This window comes from Varanus komodoensis, unplaced genomic scaffold, assembly GCF_004798865.1.
Source record: "Varanus komodoensis strain SLA01 unplaced genomic scaffold, ASM479886v1 scaffold22, whole genome shotgun sequence".
Lineage (NCBI taxonomy): Eukaryota > Metazoa > Chordata > Lepidosauria > Squamata > Varanidae > Varanus > Varanus komodoensis.
In genome coordinates, this window is record NW_025335606.1 from 16,261,924 (window position 1) to 16,286,066 (window position 24,143).

Consider the following 24,143-nt stretch of genomic DNA (forward strand, 5'->3'; position numbering starts at 1 on the left):
CCCACGCCTCCCTTTCACACGCGGGCGGCCCTTCCTCCCGGGTTTCCCGACAGGATCTGCTTAGGACTGCACGCCCCTCGGGGCAGAGACCTGTCGGACCTCTTCTCTGTGAAGGGCGGTGCGCTTAGAGTCGGGGCACAATCCTATGAAAAGAAAAGCCCCGCCACTCTTCGCAGGACTGCGAGGAGCTGTCGGTGCCGTCTGAACGGGCACGGGGTTGCCCCTTCATGTCCTTACCCCTTTGTTGTGAGGTGGATAAGAATGTTGGAGTAGGGCTGGCGAGACCTGGGTTCAAATTCCGCATGGCTATGACGCTTCTTTGGGCCAGTCCCTGTATCTTACACCCTGACCTACCTCACAGGGTTGTTGTGAAGATGAAATGGAGAAGAGGAAGATTATGAGGATGGTGTCGACTGCTTTTGGCTCCTTTGAAGAAAGACGGGCATGAATATAATAAATAATAAGTAAATAAATATGGTCATTTCTATAATTTTAAGAGGCTTATCCAGATTACTTATTTATTTCAATGAATGAATGAATAACCCAATAGCCAAATCTCTCTGGGTGGTTAACAAAAATTAAAATTAAGTGCTAAAAGACACACAACATTTAATTAGAAGAATAAAACCAAGTTACCATTGCCATTATTCAGCACAGAAGCATAGCAGTTAGCATATATAACTTTGCCTGATCATTTCTATTAATTTTCCATACTGAGTTGGTACAGTTCATTTGAAGAACACTAGTAGGACGGTGCTGGGTCTGACTGAGGCACAGCCAGACCACACAGTTGTCACACAATTGGACACCCAGCGTCCACAGCTCATGAGTGCAACACCATATCCATCAGGACTAGTGGCTTCTCCAGGAATCTGCCCAAATGCTTTTAAAAACTCCCAAATTGGAGGCCATCACTCCATCTCATGGAAGTCAGTTCCATAGTTTTACTGAGCCTGTGTGAAGAAGTATTTCCTTTTCTGTGTCCCAACTCTCCCACCTGTCAGCATTGTGAGAGGGGGACAAAAATGCTTCACTTTCTCCACAATATGCATGACAATATGCAGTGTCTTACTCTTTTCTTTGCTAAACATTTTCAGATGTTGTAAACTTTCAGTCATTTTAGTTGCCCTTTTCTTCATTTTTTTCCAATTCTACAATTCCCATTTTAGTTTTGATGACCAGATGTATACAGTATTCTAAGTGTGTTGCACTGCTGATATGTATAAGGGCAGTATGATATTTTTATTGCACATGATTTATATTCTGCCTTTCCCCCCTCTTGTCAGGAACCCGAGGTAGCTTACATAGTCCACTCCACTCCACTCCCAAGATCAACCATGGGAGGTAGGCTAGGCTGAGAGTGAACAATTGGCCCAAAGTTCCCCAGAGAGGGTCATGGCTGAGTGGGGACTAAAACCCAGGTCTGCCAAATTCCCAATTCAACACTATACTGGCAAGTTTACTTTCGATTCATTTTCTAATTACATATATGTAACATGAAATTTGGTTTTTTTTTACAATGACCACATTACACATTTTCATCAATTTTTTTCTTGGCCAGTCACTACTAGCTGCAATTGTACCAGCATATACATGAAATTGGGATTTTTTCCCCCTGACAAGCTTACACTGAACTGTATTTCACAGTCTGATATCCATTCTCCCTGTCTGAAGAGACCATGTTGGAGCTCCTGACAATTCCTTTTTGTTTTAACCATGTTAAATAATTGGCTACTTCAGTATTTTTGTTTAGTTGCTAAGTTGTGTCCAACCTTTCACAACCCCATGGACAATATTCCTCCAGGCTCTCCTGTCCTCCACCATCACTCAGAGACCACCCACGCCCCCACCGACCACCCCAGTGACCCCCTCCAGCCACCTCAACCTCTGCTATCCCCTTCTCCTTTTGCCTTCAATCATTCCCAGCATCAGGGTCTTCTCCAGCGAGTTGTTCCTTCTCATTAAGTGGCCAAAGTATTTGAGTTGCATTTTCATATCTGACTTTCTAAAGAACAGTCAGGGCTGATTTCCTTTAAGATCGTCTAATCTGAATTCTTTACAGTCCAAGGGACTCGCAGAAGTCTTCTCCAGTACCACAATTCAAAGGCCTCAATTCTTCGGTGCTCAGTTTTCCTTACAATGCAACTCTCACAGCCATACATTGCAACTGGGAAAACCATAGCCTTGACTACACTCACTTTTGTCGGCAGGGTGATGTCTCTGCTTTTTGGTATGCTGTCTAGATTTGCCATAGCTTTCCTTCCAAGGAGCAAGCGTCTTTTAATTTCTTGGCTGCAATCCCCATCTGCGATGATCTTGAAACCCAAGAAAATAAAATATGTCACTACCTCCATTTCTTCCCCATCTCTTTGCCAGGAAGTGATAGGACCAGATGCCATGATCTTAGGTTTCTTAATGTTGAGTTTCAAGCCAACTTTTGTGCTCTCTTTCACCCTCATCAAGAGGCTCTTTTCACTTTCTTCCATTAGAGTGGTATCATCTGCGTATCTGAGGTTGTTGATATTTCTTCCGGCAATCTTAATTCCTATTTGTGATTCATCTAGCCTGGCCTTTTACATAATTTACTCTGCATATAAGTTATATAGCTAAGCTGCTCCACTAGTCACTCCTAATTCCATATAATATATGATTACATTGAAAAGCATCGGTCCCAGTACAGATCCCTATGGGACACCACTATTTACCTCCCTCCATTACGAACATTTAGCATTTATTCCTGTTCTGTTCTTTAACCCTTACTGTTAAGAAAAACTATTAAGCACTAGATAAACTGCATACACATAATAAATGCCAATGTATAATTCATAGGCTGTTAAAATATGCATAATAAAGTTGAATATAGCTTTGTATCTACATATGGACCATATTTATTATAATTTATTCAGGTCAATATATCTTCCCCAATGTTACTGTTTGCAGGTAGCCTCTAAGTAGTTGTGAATGGTTTGCTATATGGATACGGTCTGCCTTTCTAGAAGGTTATGCATAATTGTTTTTTACTGATAGCAGCATTTTCATATATGCATATATAGGTATAGATACATATTTAATTGAGCGGAGCCATCATGGATAGGACCCTTGGAGGGTTTTCATTCATAGGCTTGTCATAAGTTGGAGACAACTTGATGGCACATAACAACAAACATATTTCATATGCAGTCCTTGGAGTCCTTGCAGTTTGGAGGCTCAGCTGCAGTCTTGGAAACTTGCTCAGAGGTTGGAGCTGGGACTCTGAATCTGAAGCATGCATGCTTCAAGTTCAGACCCAAACACCTGTGTTTGTGCATGTTTCAAGTTCAGATCCTAACAGTTAATTTTTCCATCAAACCAATGGACTAAAGTTTAGTTCTCCATATTGAACAAGAACTTAATAATGACTTTTCCCAAGGTATGGTATTGCTTATCAAGCTGCCACCCATATGAATATCAAAAGTCCTGAATGTTTAAAAGTTTTGTTTTATCTGTTAAATATGGATAATTAGCAGATAGATAGATAGATAGATAGATAGATAGATAGATAGTTAGGGGCTGGATTCATTTTTCTGGTCTGTGACTATATTTACTTTTTGAGATAGAAATTTTCCAAAATTGGCTAATTCTGGAGAAAAGCCACCATGTATTAATCATTTCACATCCTCTCCAGCATTTTTGTCTTAAACAACAATTGCTGTAACTAAGTCTCAGTGGACTAGAATGCCATCTTTATACCAGTGTAATTGGGTTTTCCTTTCTTTTGCTTGAAATTGGCACAAAGCCCCCTTGCTTTCTTCAGGCCTTGTTTCAGAGTAAAACATCCATACAAAATCGCACATCCTGTGTAGCAGATATGTCTTCCCAAAGCACGAAGGCTCTGTTAACACATGTAAATAATTACAGTAAGACCCCATATCCACGGAAGGTAGGTTCCAAGCCACCCAGCAGATGCCCGAAGGCACAGATAGTAGCCAACATGGTATACTGTACAGTCAGCCTTCCACATTCATAGGGGTTAGGGGTGTAGGATTCCAACAAAAATGGGAAAAAATGACTATCTCTATGGACTCTGTTTGGGGATGCCACACTCTGTCACAGCACCAGTCAGCCTCACTCATATGTTTTGTCTCTCAGTGGATGCAAAGACTCTAGAGATAGTCCTGGTTTTTCCACTTTCATGAGGGCCACATGCCCCTAACCCCCCACAAACATGGATGGCTCTAGTCAATCACCGTTAAGTGAAACCATCATGGTAAATGAGACAACAGATACAGCGGTGCTACTGTAGCTTTCGTTCAAATTTCATTCTAGCAATATTTCCCTGCAAGGTTGCCTGCATTTATAATTAAAAGAGCCAAAGGTTGCATTTTAGTTGGCCAAAGAAGATCAGTATGTTTTATGAGGCCCTTACAAGTTCAGTGGTGCTTATGCCATTGTAAATATTTAGAAGATTGCAATACTGTTCCTAATCATAATTATACCCATCTTCAGTGGGATACAATGCTATGCTCCAGTGTGTATGAATATGCACTCTCATTATGAGCTCTTGGCACTTCAAATGTATCACAGGACCACTGCTTGTAAATGTGCTGTGCAGTGGAATTTGATGATGCTTCACCTTTCGTAGTTGCTCTTCTACAGGCCTTCAAGCAGAGACTGGACACTCATCTCCTTGGGGATGTTCCAGCTTTGGATTTCTTGCACTGAGCGGGATGCAGAGTCCAAGGGCCTGCCAGATCTCCATCAACCATCTATTTCTCTTCCAGAGCCTAATTCAGTTTGCTTTCATCTTGTGGCATGGCACTTATTTCATGTGCCAAAGCACACACTGGAGACAGAAAAGATTTTAAATAATTCAAGTACATACTTGCTGCCTTGGTATGAAATCCACTGGAGCTGAGAAAATATGTATGTTCAGACCATTTCTACCATACTTAGACAATTCCATCTGTGATGCAGAGTTAACAATATTATACTGAAAAGGAATACTTCTGTTACAGAGGCAGAAGCCTGGTTTGTAACATGCAGAACTGTGATAATGATTTCAAGGGATTTGTTCACTTCTTTGTTTATTATATGTACATCCCACTTTTTTTCCTTTCAAGGAACCCAGAGCAGTTTACATAATTCTCCTTTTCTCGGTCTTATCCTCAGAGCAACAATCCTGTGCGGTAGGTTGAGCTAAGAGTCTTCACTGCCTCCAAGTCACCCACTGAGCTCCATGGTTGAACAGGGACTAGAACCCGGATCTCCTGAGTCCTAGCTCAGTGCTCTTAACCATTATACCATGCTGGCTTAGTGCCAAATCAGACAGCCAAAAGGAAAGGTACCTGCTTATCTCTCTCATCTTGCTTCTCATTTTTCATTTATGCTTCCTTTTGCCTCCTGCTCTATCATTCTCTCTCTCACACCATAAAAGATCACAGCTATTGCACTGAATGCAAACTCATTTGTGGTACTGAATTTCATCCTCAGGCATTTCAAAGAAGAAAAATAAGCCTCCACACTTTATCATAAGTTTGACATAATTAAAGGTTTGACTATCACAAAGCACTGGAACCATCAGAAAACATACTCTGGAGATTAGGAAACTGCTGTTTCCAGACATTGCAACAGCTAAGCAACAATCAAATGCCCATCAATGCATAAACCACTGTAGTGAACACAAACTTTGTGTAAAGGCAACAGACTGAAGAGTGTGGGGAAGTCAAAATAAGAAATGACATATGCAAATCTTGTTGGCAAAGCCTAGCAGAGCTTTATGCTACCTGGTGCCCTTCAGATGCTTTGGATTTCAGCCCTTGGTATTCCTGACTGTTGGCTGTGCTAAAGCAGGCCCTAATGGAAGCTAAAACCCAAAACTTCTGGAGGTACCAGGTTGAGAAAAGCCAGCACAGTGGTTTGCTTGTAGTATTGGCCACAGTATGGCATGAAGTCATTCAGCCAATGGGTTAAATTGCCTTTCAAGTAACACCCTTCATGTTACGTTGACTCAGGAACTACATGGAGAGGAGATAGATTGATAGATAAATTTTATTGTAATTATGCCAATATTAAAAACAACACCCCCAAAACATCTCCCCACATGACCCCAGAGGTTAACTGATTATCACAATGCTATTTTACTGAAGGTCAGTGGCAGGCACTCACTGCTGCACAGAATCTGGCTGCCTTTTCAATAACCTAAACCCTTTCTGTTTTTCTTGAAGGAAGAACAGAAAGACAGAAATCTTCCCCTGATTAGCTATAATAAATGCACAGCCAATGTCTCAGTAAAAGGAACAGACAGCAGAACATGCTCAATGGTTTCCATTTTCTACCACAGGGTTTTTGATCATGATAAAAAGAATAAAAAGAATCTGATAGAAAGAATGGGCTAGTAGAACATGCCCAATGATTTTCACTTTCCTCATTTCACAGGGATATTTTTGATTATGACCTTCCACAACTCTCTCTCAAAAAGCCTAGATGGTGAAACATTGAATCAAGTTATTATAAAGACTTTCCTGGGAAAATGGAAGGCATGTTTCCATACAGAAAATGGCATTGTTAGTAAGGAGCAAGGGAAAGTAAAACTAGAATAGGTAAAAAATATCAGAGGCCTCTCATCCATGGCACGTGGGCATAAGGAATCAGGGCATTAAGAGTCCCTTGCTGCAGAGTGGGATTAAAGGTCAGAATAAATTTCTTGGTGAGTTGAGCAGTCATTTCACTGGAAAGTGAGAAGCACGAGATATTTTGCATTGCAAGAATTCCCTGGAGACATTTTATCTTGGCTTTTGAAGGCCTGTGCACTTGATGACATATTTACATTAGGAGAGGAAGGGAAACCAAATGCCTTCACAGTGTGGGCTTTTTCCTGTCTCTAATTGTTTCCCATTTCCGCAGTTTTTATTTGGTGCCTCCTTTCCTTGAGATAAGGAAGGATATAGGAAACCTATTCTTCAGTAAGAATTTCTGTAGTATCTGGTTCACTTCTGGGTTTCCTGCAGGCATTTTGAAGGCACTGGGAAGGCCCTGTTCTCAAGCTCATTGAAATGAACAGGATTTGCAAGACCATGTTGCTCTTCTTCAACTCTTCTTTGTGATGGTTTTATGTAATTTTAGAGTTCGGGAACAACCTACTGTAATGGCTATAAGCCCCTATCCTGGGTGCTTATGAGCATCCAATGAAAAGCAAAAGGAGACACAGAGGAAATTTGTTGCCCCCCATTTTGCTAGATGGGCAGTCATGCCTATTTAGTTGTGGCATTTGGAGATTGTGGGAGGAAGCTGGCACAGTATCAGGATAGCTTATATCCTGGCATTTCCAGTCTCCTTCCCCACTTTTCAAAGTGCCCCTCTTTTCTCCAATTTGATGTTGCTTTTTCAGCTGGTGGGGTTCTGTCCATCCCAACTGCAAGCTCTGAGTTCAAGTACTGGCTCCATCCTCAGAGCTGGGAATCCAAAATATCCTACACCCCCTCGGATGCTGCCTCTGGTTTCCTAGAATCACACTTTTAATAGTCTCATTGATGAGTGCCCTCCTACTTTAGATGATAATGTGTGAGAGCACACAGGCTAATTCAGCCCTGTTGTGTTCAGAGGCCCTGGACCTCTGTCCCAAAGTTCTCCCCTGTTGGTGTCAAGGTTCCCATTCATTTCTATGGGGTTCCAAAGGCAACCTTCCCAAAAGAATGTCCAAAGACAACAAAGAGATGATAAGAAAGTGGTTGATTTTCTTTGTCCTTAAATAGGTTACATGTAGGCTATTTTCAGCTGCCTGGTGCACTTTCTTGAACTTTTGTTTTGTTTGATTAAACACATGGTTTTATAATTGTGAAAAGAAAAAAAAAAGATGATTACCACTCAGATCCTATGCGTCTTTACTCACAGTATGCACATAATCATTTGCAGCCATTTTCATTCTGCCTTTAAGTGTAGAAGCTTCATTCAGAACAGTCATGCATGCCTTGATTCAGTACTGTAACAAATACACAGGCCAGTGTTAAAATCTAGCAATCCAGTAGTTACACTGCAGAAGTCTCCTTTTTGGGGGGGGGGGGGTGAGGTGGGCTTTCCTACCATAGGAAAATGGTGTCTGAGACGGAGATGGGGGCATGCTTGAGATGACACATCCCTGGTGGCTGCTTTGCTAGATGCATTCATTGCTTTCAGTCAAGTCCAAAGGGATTTCCTTCAGAGAGGACTTTTAATTAGAAGTGCTGACTAATCTGATGTGGAGACAACTTGTGGCTAGAGTTTGCTCCCACCATCAGCATCAGCATCATCATCATCAGCAGCAGCAGCAGCATTGTCAATGTCATCATCAATTTCCATTTACAATTTATAACAATTAATGTAAACTCTTCCCAATTACTCACAGAAAGAAGGCCTGATAGGGTTACTGATGTAGGTTACTGATGCTCAATTCTTCAATCTCAAAATAATAAGTTACAGTTGTAAGCAGCCACAGTACCACAGGGATGGAAAATATAAGCTGAAACTATGACACGTTCAGATAAACTCTTTGCAATGTCATAATTCTGACCATTTCCAAAGGCAGAATGATGAGACCCCGATCTGAAGAGAGAGTTAAAGTTTCTCATGTCTTGCCGTTCTGCAGATCTTGTGTGGGATGGATCCTATATGTGTTGTGCTTCATTCACAAGGAAACAGCTTTTGCCCAAGGGGCTCTGAAGTACTGGAAACAACAAGTGTTGTCAGGGTAGGCTCAGAAGGAACCTCTGTGAGTTTGCACTTAGCTCTCGGGAGTTGTAGCGACAAACATTTTTCAAAGATGCAAAGGACTTGGTTCGTTCGCTGTCACCTGACTGGACATGGTGAGAAGGGGCATTCCAATCCCCCATGCTCCCCTCCTAGACTTTCCTTTCAGAAATAATTTAGAAAACAACTATTTCCTTTGGGACATTTTCTGCTTGTTCAAGGAAGCAGTGGCAAATTTAAAGGGGACAGCAATATGAGGAGAATCCACCTATCTTTTCCTGTGTTTTCTTTTCCTTTTTAAAAATCTGTAGCCTACGCCACCTGATGCTCACTTGATTTTCAGATTACAAATCCCATAATTTCTAACAACTGTTTTGAGATGGTGGGCCATGTGGGCCCAAACATCTGGCGCATGTGTAGGGGAACAAAGCTGGAAAAGGCTAGCCTACCATATCTCAAGATCTCAGGGAGATTATTCGTTGGTCTATTTGGTATTTATTTGTATTTCATGTTTCTGCTCAATGTCCTCAGAACAGCTTGTGAGATTAAGAAAAGGTCGTAAATGCATGCAACAACGAGACAAAACAAAACCAGCCTGGAATGAGCAGGTTTCCTCATGTTGCTGCTTCATTCCACAGGGCAGTTAGTGCTAAAGAGCTGTGCGGTGGGGGAGCCAGGATGGTTAACTGAGTGGCCAGCTACCAAGTTAGTTCTCAGCAGTTCATCTCCTTCACCTTTCTGGGCCTCTGCATATTCTTTTACCTTCCTGGAACTCTAACTCATTGATCCTCTGGTGTTTGCCCATAACTAGCATTGCACCAAGAATGCTGGATCTCATGGTTTGCTGCTATGAGGAGCTGTCACAGTGGATTTCTTGGAGTGGTAAAACAGTGGACCAGAGGACCTTTTGAGATCCCTTCCAGCTCTAAGGTTCTATGATTCTGCAACTCTTCCAGTTCCTCTCTCTACCTTTTCTTAGTGACCTTTATGGCTTCTTCATGCAGTAGAATCCGTGGCATCCTGCAATCATCAGAACATGTTGCTGGGGGCTTGTTGGGAGCTATTCTTGTGTATTTCAGTTGCATTTCATTTCATGCAATCTTGTTGATATGGAGCAGAAACCAGATAGGAACTTTCCCCACCATCAGTTCTTTCCACCTGCCAATTGCATTGTGCAAATGAACTCCCACTGCTTGCATAATGGCACTTTAGTGCTTCCAGAGCAACCAGAAACACTCATTTTCTGGAAGGAAGCAATTCAGAAGAACTTGCATATGGAAGCACTGCTGAGCTGTCTCTTTCCAGGAATGAGCATTTATGCTCATTTTGGGTCTTCCTCTAGGAAATGCCAGCTCTTCCTTGGGTCCCACTTGTGCAGTGCAGTTGGAGGGATCCCCCACTTGCACAAGAAAATTGACGAGATGGAAAAGAATCGGGGGAGAGTAACCACCACATCCAGCACTGCCCCATGGCCAGGTTTGCCTGCAATTTGGGTAGCTCATCTGTATCCTTCTCTTCTCTTCTCTTCTCTTCTCTTCTCTTCTCTTCTCTTCTCTTCTCTTCTAAGCATTTTCTATGTAATCCTTGTGGCAAACCATGAAAAAAAGCCAGCCATAGCTGCTTCTTCAGCCTGGTCTATTTACCACTCACTTTATCCACAATGTTATTTCTTTAACCATTCTAAGCAAATCATCTAAAATGCCCAGGAGGTCCAGAACTACTCACACATGGACACATATACACACAGAAGAGCTGGGAATAAATCCCATTGGACTAAATTGATTATTTTCCAGAGTCAACATGTAAATCAGGGTGGGAAGAAGGTAGATCTCTACCTGTTTTGGGTATCAACCCCAGTAATCCTCAGCCAGCAGAGCTAATGGATCAGGAATGTTGGAGAATGAAGGCCCAGGTATTTGAAAATCTCCATTTTGCCCACCCCAATGCAAAGGATGACACTGTAAGTCTTCAGTCCTACACACAAGGGACAAGCAACAGGTGGGCCCATGCAGCCCCCACTCCTGCAAGCCCTTGCCATGGCAAAAAACCCAACAACAACTTTTTAAAAGCTTCAAAACAAGCCAAACTGGAACCATACAGTCTTCTGTAATGTTGATGTGGCCATTTGGGGCTCATATTTCCCCCAGTTGCTCTGTACTGTCCTAGGCCTCTGCATTCCTAATGTTGGACTATTGGATGCAGTTTTATAAATCAGATGAATAAATAAAGTTGTTGCCTATAAGAGTCCACTATTAAAAAGACACACAAACCCCAAAGCTATGAACAGAATAAAAACACGCTAAGCAGTAGTGGTCCATGGTATGGCCTTCCTCCCAGTTCTGGAGCTGGGGCTGCCAGATGTACCATTTATGCTCAACAGATCACATACTGTAGACGTTTACTGAAATGGGAAATTTTAAAATGTGCTTTCTGCCTTCTGGGAATGCTGCAGCTCTTGCATTTCAAGAACTGAAGGATCAAGATAATACCAGATCCTTTCCCACCCAGCCATTGGCTCAGTTACAGCTGCAGAAGCAGCATTCTTCTCTGCCAAACACCGAAGAATACAGCATTCTGGGACACATCATGGAGTCCTGATTTATCCTCTTAAGTTCAGACCTTCACCTTTAAAGTTCTTTACAACTCTGCCTCATTTGGCTTATCTGTTCTTGTCTTTTATTGCCTCCAACATCATCTGTCAATTTGCCAACATTTTGCAGGACCGCTTTGCTCCCCACCTTTTCTCCAAAGGCGTGGAATGGGCAGTCTTCCATGTGCCTCACTCTTTCCTACGGAAGCGGATAAGACTAAGAAGCATTTGACTGGGCCCTGCTATATGAACTGAGGCAGCACATGGCAATTTTCTGCTTAAGAAAGTCCCTTTTCCACTCTGTCCCTAACATGCAAATGCAGGTACTCATTTCAGAGTCTTTTTTTTTTCTAATTTTGCATGCATTTATTTGCCACTTTGGTGACTGCCACTTGTTTTATTTTTAAAAAATATCAAGGTTCTTCTATTTATTTCAACATGGCATAGCATGGAATATATTAGGAAAAGTAATTCAGTATTCTGCATTCCTGACCAAGAAGCAAACTGTTTCACTGTGTTTATATCCAGTCCCTTCTTTAAATAACATATGTGTGTTTTATCTTCAAAAAAGGCTAGGGGTTCCCAAAGCTGGAGGACCAGAAACCACCCTGGAAATTCCACAAGAGTGTCACAAGTGCTCTTACAAAATGGCTGCCACGGGGGCCTTGCCCATTCACAAAATAGCTACCCTCTTGTGGGTGTGGCCAGTTGCCAAAGGCAAACGAATGAGACTAAGCCTGACCTCCGAAACACCACGGCTTCTTCCAAATCTTCCACAGTGACTCTGCCTTTTGCTGCCACAGTCATTCAGCTGCCAGAGGAGCTTCCTTCCCCTGCGAACCAACAGGCTGCGGCCTCCCCTGCTCCTCCTCCTCACTACCACCTGGGGCAGGAGCAAGCAGGCTGCCAAGATGATGGGGAGGAGCAAACGCAAGGGCCTTCCACCAGTGTGTCCCTGGCGCAGTGGCACTCTCAGCAGGTGCGTAGCCACAGCTCTCCTTGATGCAGGCCCTGATGGAAGGGCCACATAATGGCGCACGCCCGGCCCGTAAAATTGTAGAACCACCGCCACATTTCCGTGTGCTGCAGAATGTGCCTACACCTCCTACACCTCTATCTGGAGCACATCCAGGAAATTGCAGCCAGGGGCCATCTGCAAGCATCCGTATGCCTAATGAGATCAAAATCATTACCCTAATGGAAATGTACGTTGAAATGCATAGTTCTTGGAAACCAAAATAGAAGGAACAAATTGACCTGCTGTTTGCTATGCGCACCAGCATAAGAGTTGGGAGTTGGGACTAATTAAGTTTTACAAGGTCTGCAGTCTGCAGAAGTGTGGTTTTCTGTGCTCAAAACTCAATTTCACAAAGAGATAAATGGAAGTGAGGGGGGAGAACTTTGCTTTAGAAAAATGGGATCATGGCCTTTCCCACACAGAGTAGCTCCACATTCGATGTGCAGTCATTTTCTTTGTTGTTTTATTGCAGCTCAAATAGATCATAAAAGCCAATTAGCTGGCTTTAAAGATGATGCTTCAATGTCTGGCCCTGCAAACACAGTTAATTTGTCGTAATCGGACAAACATCAAGAGCTCCTACTGCATGCAGATAATGGGGCAATTAGCAACACTCTATTTTGGCAGTCATTAGCTCTGATATTAATGGACTATTTCACATTTATTATCATTGAGCAGCTCTGCAGAATGCTGCCTTCTCTAGAGGAAAGACAAACTCATGTATTTGGGAAGAAAGTTTAGACTGTTGCCTCCTTTCCCCCTCTGCAAGGGTGGGGGATCAATCGGAATGATCTGCCCTCGGAGTCTGATAGATCCCGATGGCTTCCAAAGAGCTTTGGGGGAATGTCCAGCTGACGTGGCTGGTGCTCCTGTTGAGACCCAAGTTCCCCACGGAATGGGGAATAGGCTCAGGCTATTGGCTCGATCACGCCAGAGTGCCCTCTCTCTACCCGACGAGCCCATTCAGCACCGTGGTATAATGATATGCTGAGGGCAATGAAGCAGGTAGGGAGACGGCTAGAATGCAGGTGGAGGAAGTCCCATGACTGAAAACAGTCATCCATGCACTGGTAACATCCAAAATGGTTTACTGCAATGCGCTCTATGTGGGGCTGCCCTTGAAGTCAGTCCAGCAATTGCAACTGGGGCAGAATAGGGCTGAGCATCTGGTGACAGAGGCCCCGAGAGCGGCCCACATAACACCTACATTGAAAGGTCTCCATGGGTTACCAGTTGTGGTTTGGGCCCAATTCAAGGTGCTTTTGCTGATATCGAAAGCCCAGAATGGCTTAGGTCCTGGTTATCTTAGGGAGCGCCTGCACCCGTATGGGCCTACTCAGCCTTTGGGATCTATGCAGGGGGCCCTCCTGTGTGAGCCGTCCCTTAAGCAGGTGAGAGGGACGGCCGCTAGGAGGAGGGCCTTCTCTGCAGCTGCTCCCCATAGCTAGAATGCTCTCCCCAAGGAGATTCACCTGGCACTTCCTTATTTTCTTTTTGGCACCAGGCAAATGCCTTCCTTTTATAAAAATATTTTAAATAACTAATGCCATAGACATTTGTTTTGTTTTTGCTTGTATTGTATTGTTATTTTTAATGTGTTCCGGTTTTTAATGTGTTTTTACTGTATTTTATCTTATGGTTTTGAGCCATCCAGAGGTGCTATTGCACAATGGGGCAGCATATAAATGTTTTTTTAATAAAATAAAGCTAAACCAAAGCAAGTTTTTATTTAAATCAAATAAAAACTAAGAATGTCAGAAATGAGGAGGATGAATTGATTTTGGAGAGTAAAAAGAGAACAGCGGTTGTCCAAATGTTGAAAAGGGCCCATTTCAACGTATTCTTTTTCCAGCTCTACTATTGCTTCTCTGGCAAAACATAAACCCTCTGCTCTGCTCATTGCAGCTGCCCAGCAAGTGTCTCAGCTTGGAACAACAGTGCCTTTCTAAAATAAGAACTACCAAAGTTCAAGTGCACCTGGGTCTCTGACTAAGAAGCCCCCTCACCCTGTTGATGGCAGACCTGAAGAAGGCTGCTAGTCATTATTCCATATTGAGAAATACTATGAACATGCTCTGAGGCAGTCTGAGATATCATTTGAAGTAAACCACCTAAGTTATGCCCGTGCCAGCATCCAATCCTTCATGTGGAGTGGAGGTTCTGTAGACTGTTTGACTGTACATCTCCCACATGTAGGTTTCTAGTGCCTGATCGTATTGCACAGTAAGCAACAAAATTAAAAACATGTCATATATTACGACTCTATAGACTTATTCCCAGGCAAGCTTCCTTGAAAACCTATATCCAGAAAGGGTGCTTATAGATCCACTGCAGATTCAGTCTTCAAGGCTTGTATGACTGTCTCTGATCTAAATGGTTGTGGATCAGTAACTTTTGTGGACATATTTGCAAGGCTGCTGTACACCACTGGACTTAGTGTGAGTCTCACCCGGTCAATATGTGTTCATAATTAATATAACACCTGATTTAAACAGATAAGAGCCTTATATGCTTGAGGGTATGTTAATAGTTAGGGCCCTCCAAGATTTTCTTTGAGTAATGTTTAAATTGCACAAGAGCTAAAAATGCAGATGATAAGCTGAGTCTCTGGTCTTACTTAATATTACTTAATATCTAAAGCAGGACAGTTCCCAGATAAGATGGTACCATTTCTTCATTAAATAAGGTTTTTTTGTTGTTATTAACAAGCAATTTTATTGAGGAAAGTTCCCAACCATGCTTATGTTTGGGCATTATTATGCTGGGGGTGGGGGGACTTTTCCTATGATATGGTACAAAGCAGGTGCATTCCCTCCTCCACTCTACCTGAAGGAATCCTCCACTCTACCTGAAGGGAACTGAAGAAGACATGGCACACAGCTGTCTCCACCAACCCTGGCTGAGCTCTGTGGAATTCTACCTATGCCTAGTGAGGAGGGGGGTTCCTATGGGGAAAGGTACTCCTTAAGCCAGTCTTCCTCAAGCTGGCTTCCTCCTAATGGCCTGAACCATAACTCCTATCCTATCTGCTAGCTAGGTCTGATTTGTGCTTCAGAAACATCTGGAAGGATCCATAGTGGTTCCCAAACTGTGGAACAGACCTTCCTGGTTCAAGAACCATACGGCTGTCTGGGAAGGCCATAGGTGAGTGACAAAGCCCCATGTTTGGTCCTTGGCACCTCTTGTCAAAAAGGAAATGAGATGTCTACCTGCACCTTCTTTCACAAAGGACAGACTAGCTCCAGCATAAAGACAGAGAATCATGAGAAGTGTTGCTTGTCAGCAGCACCTGCTCAGCAAACTAAAAAGATGCACAGGTTAGGTATCCCTAGAGGTATCCGTAGAGTATTTTGTTTAATGTACTGTGTGGTCATGAGCTGGTCCCTTTCCTCTTTTCCCTCTGTCTGTTTATCAAAGTCAAGGCAAACCCTTTGAAGTGCAATTCTTTTACTGAAACTTAACAGATGACAGAACACTATGAACTCTAAATGGCCTTTACTAACACTGGGGGAGAAGTGTGTGCCCATGTGAAAAGTGGAATCGAAACTGGAAGCTTCCTTCACTCCCTTTCGGAAAAGCGTCTGACTCCACCCTCAGGTGGCATTTGCTACATGAGACCTTATGACAGGAACGCCAGAGCCCCTCAAATGGGGCTGCGGCTCCTCTCCTCCTCCTGACCAGGTGTAACCCTATCAACTGGCGAAGGCAGGCCACAAGTTCATTCAGATATTTACCCTGGGTAGCTCTGAAAACAAGTTGCTTCAAGAAAAAACTAGCAAGATCAAACATTCTGTGTGATATGCATTTAACAAGAGCAGGTTGCTTACCTGTAACTGATGTTCTTCGAGTGGCCATCTGTGCAGTCACACATATGGGTTCTGTGCCTGCGCAATGCCTTTGGCCGGAAGATTAACAGCTAACGGTTTTGGTGGGAAACTCCCTCTCCCCCCTAGTATAAGGAGCGGAGTATCTGCCATTTTCCAGTCTTTGAAAGACCAGACGTTCGCTCCCTTAATAAAGTTATTGTCAGTATGGAAAGAAAAAAAACCCCTAAAACTTCACTGGTACGACAAAATAGCTAGAGAGATCCTAGCATCAAAGAGAAGAAAGTCAGACCACCCATGACACCAAGCTGGGTCAGTGGGTGGGTTGTGTGACTGCACAGATGGCCACTCGAAGGACATCAGTTACAGGTAAGCAACCTGCTCTTCTTCGTCGTGGCCTCTGTGCATCACACATATGGGTAGAATAACAAGCTTACCCGAACTGGAGGAGGGAGGTGTCATCAACGAAGAATAGAGAAAGAACAGCCCTGCCAAAAGAGCAATCTCATCTGGCATAAACATCAAGTCTATAGTGTCTGGCAAAGGTACACGGGGTAGCCCAAGTGGCAGCTCTGCAGACGTCTTCCATCAGGACTCCCGATGCAAAGGCTGAGGAAGCAGCAACAGCCCTTGTAGAATGACCTCTTGGAGTAGATGGTAAGTCCAATTTAGCCAACTGGTAAGACAGAGCAATTGTATTTACTATCTATTTCGAAAGTTGTTGGGAAGTGACCAGATAGCCCCAATTGTGCTCCGAGTATTTGACAAAAAGTCTGTTAAAGTGCCGAACAGACTCAGTCCTGGACCTATAAAAAGCTAGGCAACGACGAACATCCAGCATATGCAGGGACCTCTCTATCGGATTCGATGGAGCCGGAAAGAATGCTGGTAAAACGATCTCTTGATGCATGTGGAACGAAGTAGCGATCTTAGGAAGAAAGGACGGGTCTAGCCATAGAACTACCTTTTTCTTATGAAAATTCAGAAAAGGAAGGTCTACCCTAAGGGCACAAAGTTCAGGAGATCTACAGGCTGAAGCAACTGCTATGAGGAAAGCAGTCTTCCATGAGACAAGGCATAGACCAATTGTCGCCATGGGCACGAAAGGGGGCCGTGTCAGTGCCTGTAAAACTACTGAAAGACTCCAAGTGGGCATTAGCAGCCTGATTGTTGGATGGAGGTTACCAAGTCCTCTCAAAAATCTTTTAATCAAAGGTTGAGAAAAAAGAAACTTTGTACAGCTCCACAATAATAAGAAATTGCTGCTGTATATTCTTTTATGGAAGAAGGTTTAAGTCCAGACTGGTGCAATTCGAAAAGGAATTGAAGAATCTGCTGTACCGACGCCGATGACACTGGAAATGAGTGAGATTTGGCAAAGCTAGAGAATCTACGCCATTTCGCTGCATACGACTTTCTAGTTGATGGCCTTAATGCAAAGTTGAGAATATACTGCAGATCTGGATGTAAGGTTTGTGAGGCAGAGGTAGTAGGGATTGCAGGTGGCGTCGACACTGGTGCAGCACGTACAGTTATCGGATCCGCCAGGCAGTTAGTTTCAGCGACAACAGGTCTGGGTGTCAGATCATGCCTTCCCTCTGGGTAATGAGATAAGGAAAAAGAGGGAGTTGAAGAAAATCCTCCCGAGAGATATGAAGGAGAGTTGAGAACCATGGCTGGCGTGGCCACCAGGGGGCTATTAGTAACCCTGTGGCCCCTTCATGAATAATCTTTGCCAACACTCTCATGATGAGGGTAATCGGTGGGAAAGTGTAAAAGGTCATGTCATTCCAGGGAATCATGAAAGCGTCCCCGGACGACTCCTGCCCTATCCCCGCTCTGGAGCAATAGTTCACGCACACGCTGTTCTGTCGGGTGGCAAACAGGTCTATGTCTGGTGGACCCCAGAGGTGAAACAGTCTGTCGTGAACCCGACGGTCCAGTTCCCATTCGTGTGACCACGACATATGTCTGCTCAAGAGATCTGCTTCTACATTTTCTGTGCCCGCAAGATGTACTGCTAGAAGAGTGATACCTCTCGGTATGCACCACTCCCAAATTTGCATTGACAGGCGGGCTAGTTTCGGGGACCAAGTTCCCCCTTGTTTGTTCAAATAAAAGACCATAGCCATGTTGTCCAAAGTTACCTGGACAACCTGGTGAAGAAGTACATTCTCGAATGACTGCAGGGCTTTGAAAACAGCAAAAAGTTCCAGGAAGTTGATGTGGTTCCTGGAATCCCGGTGACTCCAAACCCCCTGGGTGCGGAGGTCAGAGCAAATGGCTCCCCATCCCAGAAGAGACGCGTCGGTACCAAGAGTCACTGTAGGGTACCGAGGTTGAAACGGGATGCCGACATTTAAATTGGCTGGTTCTGTCCACCATAACAAGGACTGTAGAACGGAGGATGGGAGCCGAATCCACTTGGTAGGTGGATCTCTCTGTGGTTGGAACATCCCGTTGAAGAATAACTGAAGAGGGCGTAGTCGGAATTTGGCATGCAGAACCATGGCGATAGATGCCACCATGTGTCCCAACAGACTCTGAATAGATTGGGCAGGAACAGTCCCTTCTCGTCGAATCCGAGAGATGCACCGAGCGATAGCATGTTGTCTGTCTTGAGGAAGAAAGGCTCTTGTCACCATAGAATCCAGCCGGTCTCTGATAAAGTTGATCGCCTGTGTAGGGAGAAGAGAAGACTTCTGTTGATTAATGCAGAGTCCAAGGTCTTGTAATAGAGCACAAGTAATATCAACAGCAGAAGAAAGTCCTTCTTTAGTCTTGGAAACCAACAGCCAATCATCAAGATACGGGTATATCCGAATTCCACGTAGTCGAAGGTGTGCACAGACAGGAGCCATACACTTCGTAAAAACTCTTGATGCAGTGGCTAATCCAAACAATAACACCTTGAATTTGTAGATTTCAGAGACTACCGCAAAACAAAGGAAGCGCCTATGACGTGGATGTATCGAAATATTTATTTATTTATTATTTATTTATTAAAACATTTTTATGCCGCCCCATTCGCCGAAGCCTCGGGGCGGCTTACATATATGAAATATGAAAATTGGCATCCTTCAAATCCAGCGATGCGAACCAATCCCCTCTCCCCAGCAACGGAAGGATATTTTGGAGCGTGATCATCCAAAACTTCTTTGGTGTTATGAATCTATTGAGAGCTCTCAAGTCCAATATCGGTCGGAGACCCCCATCTCGTTTCGGGACCATAAAATATCTTGAATAGAATCTGTGGAGTCCTTCTGATAATGATAAGTGATGAACAGCTCCTTTAGCAAGGAGTTGGCGAATCTCGTCCAACAGTACCGACGAGGTTGGTGTAAACTGGACAGGATTCGGTGATGGAACAATGCCGAATTCAATTCTATATCTGGGCTGGATGATGGATAACACCCACCCATCAGATGTACTGGACTCCCAAGTGGGGAGCCGACTATTCAGTCGGTCCCCAAATGAGAGGGGGGAGGGTGAAATTGGGAGGAGAGGAAAGGCTTATTCGCCCCATCAGCGCTGACGCCTATCCCCGTCAAAGCGGCGGCAGCCTTGCTGGAAGCGCTGGGACGGTTGCTGCCTGCGGCGTTGTTGGTGTTGGTGTGGTTGTTGTTGCCAAGGCTGGTATTGTTGGCGGCATTGCGGACGGAACCATGACCACTTACGCCGAGGCTGGGATTGCAGTTCCATACGATGGGCCGTCGTTCTGGATTCGTGGATCTTTTTTAATTTGCTGTCCGTCTTCACATTGAAGAGACCGGATCCGTTGAACGGCATCACCTCAATTCTCTGCTTCATTTCTTCTGGGAAGTTGCAATTACGCAACCAGGCGTGTCTGCGGAGAGAAATGGCACGGACGAGCGACCTCGAATCAGTATCTACATGGTGCCTGGCTGTAGAAAGTTGTTGCACTGCCACTTGCATAGCTTCCTTAACAAAGGTTTTCGCCAGCTTGCCCTGGTTGTCTGGGAAGGTGGCAATGGTACTGTCTAGGCGCTGCATGAGGAAATATTGATAGCGTGCCAAGGTCACCTCGTAATTTGAAATCCGTAATCCGAGGCCAGAAGCTGCACATACCCGGTGCGCGAGGGAGTCAACTTTTCTTCCCTCCTTATCGCGAGGCAAGATGTGTCCACATGCTTCCCGGCCCTGAGAAGATTCCACAACAACCGAGTTCGGCTTGGGGTGGCAGAGGAGGAACGGAATGTCCCCCTCCCGAACCCGGTACATGGACTCATATTTATGTGAAGTCAGGTGTGGGTGGGCTGGGAGGTCCCATGGTTGAGTCATTGCCTGCCGTAGAGTTGTTATAAAGTTCGCCCCTGACCACATCATAAAAACGGTCAGTGCTCGGTCCCGGTTGTTGGTGGGCTTCAATGTCGAGCAACTTCACCAGCCTGGCCATTAGCTCGGTGAAGGAGATGTACGGTTCTTTGGGTGACCCCAGGCCTTACGAAGTAACCGCTGCATCTGGCGAAGTCGAGTCAACCTCAGATTCATCTGATTCCATCCAGTAAGGAGGTGGGGCACTGGAAGAGGAATCTCCTGGTGACCCCGAACTGCCGCTCTCTCTAGATGGAGTCCTCGGGGTGTCTCTGGGTGTATAATGAAAACGATCCCGAGGAGCTGGCGGCGAGGATTGTCCTCTGGAAACCAGATAATACCCCACGGATTGGTACTCTTCCCGTTTTCGACACACACAGTAAGACCCTTGAGTGCAAGCAAAACAGAGGAGGCAGAATGACATTGCTGGATCCTTTCAACACATTTAAATTAGCAAATGTATATTATATGGAGATCACTATTCTCTGCTCTCCTCTTTTTTTGGTGATGCATTTTGGTCTTCTTTCTGAGCAATTTATTTATTTATTTAAAACATTTGCACGCCGCCCAATTGTGCCACAGCGCCTCTGGGATGCTCACAACACAAGATAAAAACACGATAAAACATAATAAAAACCATAACAAATTATACATTAAAAACAACAATAATACACTAAAACATGCAAAATAAAGGTCTATGGCAATCAGCTATTAAAATGTTTTTTAAAAAGGAAGGTCTTCACCTGATGCCAAAAAGAAAGGAAGGAAGGCACCAGGCGAATCTCCGTGGGGAGAGCATTCCAGATATGGGGAGCAGCTGCAGAGAAGGCCCTCCTCCTAGCGGCCGTCCCTCTCTCCTCCCTAAGGGACGGCTCACACAGGAGGGCCCCCTGCATAGATCTCAAAGGCTGGGCGGGCACATATGGGTGCAGGCACTCCTTAAGATAACTGGGGCCGAAGTCTTATATGTCCACACAAGCACCTTGAATTAGGCCCAAGCCACAATTGGTAACCAATGGAGTTCTTCCAGTGTAGGTGTTATGTGGACTGTTCCTGGGGCTTCTATCACCAGCCGACTGACCCTATTCTGTACCGATTATAATTGCTGGACCATCTTCAAGGGCAGCCCCACTTAGGGTGCATTAAAGTAATAAACAATTATTTGGCCTAAGGCTTTGGTGGACCATTACTAGTCTGAGTGGACAATACTGGATGAAAGATTTGATTTGTTATCAGGCTGCCCTGTGAGGGCAGGGGAAACCTGGAGGGAAAGTCACCAAGTTTCAGAAACACTGTTATTCCAAGCCTTCGTTTTATTTTATGCATTCATTTTTCATCCACCAATAACCAATGTCCCCTTCCCACCTGTAGTCACGACTTAATGCTTTTCTACACAAGGCTGTTAGTCACTTTGTCAACATCTGGTTTCATTGAACAGTTAAGATCAGCACTCTACACAGTGTTTTTCCTTGTTGCTTTTCCAACATTACTCCAGATGGCACTAGCACAATATTGCCATTACATAAATATAAAATGACATGTTCTTTTGCTTTCAAAAATAGCACCCCATTTTCCCAGCTGTAAACCTCAGTACCCCAGGGAAACGCTTTGCAGAAACAGAAGTGAAACTGAAGGATCCTGACATGGTTTGAAAAACACACAAGCAACCATCAGTAAGGTATCACAAATGCACAATAACTCCTTGACTAGAAAACTTACAGATTGAATTAGCCCCTGGCAAAGATTCTCATTGATCCACATCTGGATTTGGTGAGGTGGCTGTTCCTCCAATTGTGCCATCATTCCAATTTGATTTGGGAAGCATCACTGCTTTCCGACTGATGCATCTCTGTGTGTGGCTTTAAGAACAAGCAAAGATATCATATTGCACCTCTTCTAATAGCAAACTTGGCTGTGTGCCATGAGGTCGCACACATCCTTGCAGCTGGTTTGCAACTGTATACATGAACTTCTGCATGCTCACTTGGGGAAACAGACACTGGGCTGGGGGACTTAAAAGCCAGGCAGTTATAAGAATTAAATTCTTTTCTCTCTGTTAAACAATTTAGTATATGGACTATTAACTATTTCTCAGTTTTAGGAATGTTATTTGCAGTGACATATATTCAAGAAGTCCAATCCAGTCAAAGTGTTTTTAAAATCCCACTGGATCTCAGTGGACCATGTACAAAATTCTGTCTTTTCAGTTGAGACAACTACTAGCATTCTTTGGCCAGCCTGCGGAATACAGGGAGCTGCAAGACTTTCTTCTGTCTAAACATACATAGGATTACATCTTTATGAATTAAAAATGAAAATCTATACAGCTTGATCAGCCAACTGATTCTTCTCATCAATGCTGTCTGTGATTGCATAATGTATGAGCATAGGCCCCCAAACAACTAAACTATAATACTTTTTACAGGAAAACAGCATTAAAAATATGTTCTGGCAGGCAGAAACCATGCTGGAGAAGTGAGTACAAGACATGTTTTCTATTAGTGCATTTTTCCTGCCTAGACCACCTGTTTGCTCCTCTTTAGGCTCCTTAAAGTTCTTTTCAGTTTTTGTTTATAAATGTCAGCCTTTCCTAACCTGGCCCCAGTCTCTTGTGTCCATTGGCTGGAAAGAGATAGGAGTGGGAGTCCCAAATTGAATCCAGTTTGGTAAGACTAATTCCCATGGTGCGAGGCAATACACCTTGCACTTTGCATGCACAAGTACAGTCTGGTCTGTCACTGGAAATCCCCCTGCTAGTTCTTGTCAGATGTCATCAAGCTGGAATAACTTGGCCCATTTTCACGCTTGGCTGCCATGCTAAGCCTCTTCTCTCTCGGAGACGGACTGCCGCAAGGATCCCAAGGGCAGGGGGATTTCCAGCTGCCACATTTGTGTTGTGTTGTCCTCTCCTCTCCCCTTCATGGAAATGAGGCAAAAAGGCCCCATTTCCCACTTGCTCTAGAACTGCATGTCCTGAATTTCAGCTTTCTGTCTGGGGTGGAAATATCTAACCAAAGGTCAGCTGGAAGGAGGAGTGACCAGGCAGATTTACAGCCTCATCCACAGCCTTGCTGACCCAGAGCCATCTGGCTGGGGGCAGAAGGCAGTGGGGCCCCACACAGCTGAACCAGACCCCAGAAGCAGCTCTGTGTTTGGGTGGGAAAAGCGAGCTCTGCCACTGTCCACTGGGCATGTCCTCTCACCGCAGACATCCCAGGAGGTTCAGAAAAAGTGCTTGATGCAAGCACCACTCTCATGCCACCAGAGTTTAGAGGAAGGTTGTGGGAGCCATTTTGACCCTGGCCTGCTGTTATGGTTGCTCTGCGACCGCAGAGCGCAGGGGCAGCACATGATAGCCTTGGTTGAGGGCTGCTGGGAGGCTGCGCCTCTAGGAATAGTATTCTGGCAAGAAGCAGGGAAGAGGATGCAGCCAAAGAAGAGCAGCTGGAGGGAGTCTGTTTCACCCTTTCCTTTCCAGGAGGATCTCCTACATGAACTGTGATAACCTGGCCCTCTCCATTCCCCAGGGAAGGAGCTGTTCCTGCAACACCTGCTTTCTTCCTGCTTTCCTCTCTCTTTTTGCTTCGTGGCCCTTGGCCTGTGTGCCTGGGGACAGAAGGGTCAGCATCTGTACAAACTGATTCTTCTTACCTATACTGTCCATGATTGTAGAAAA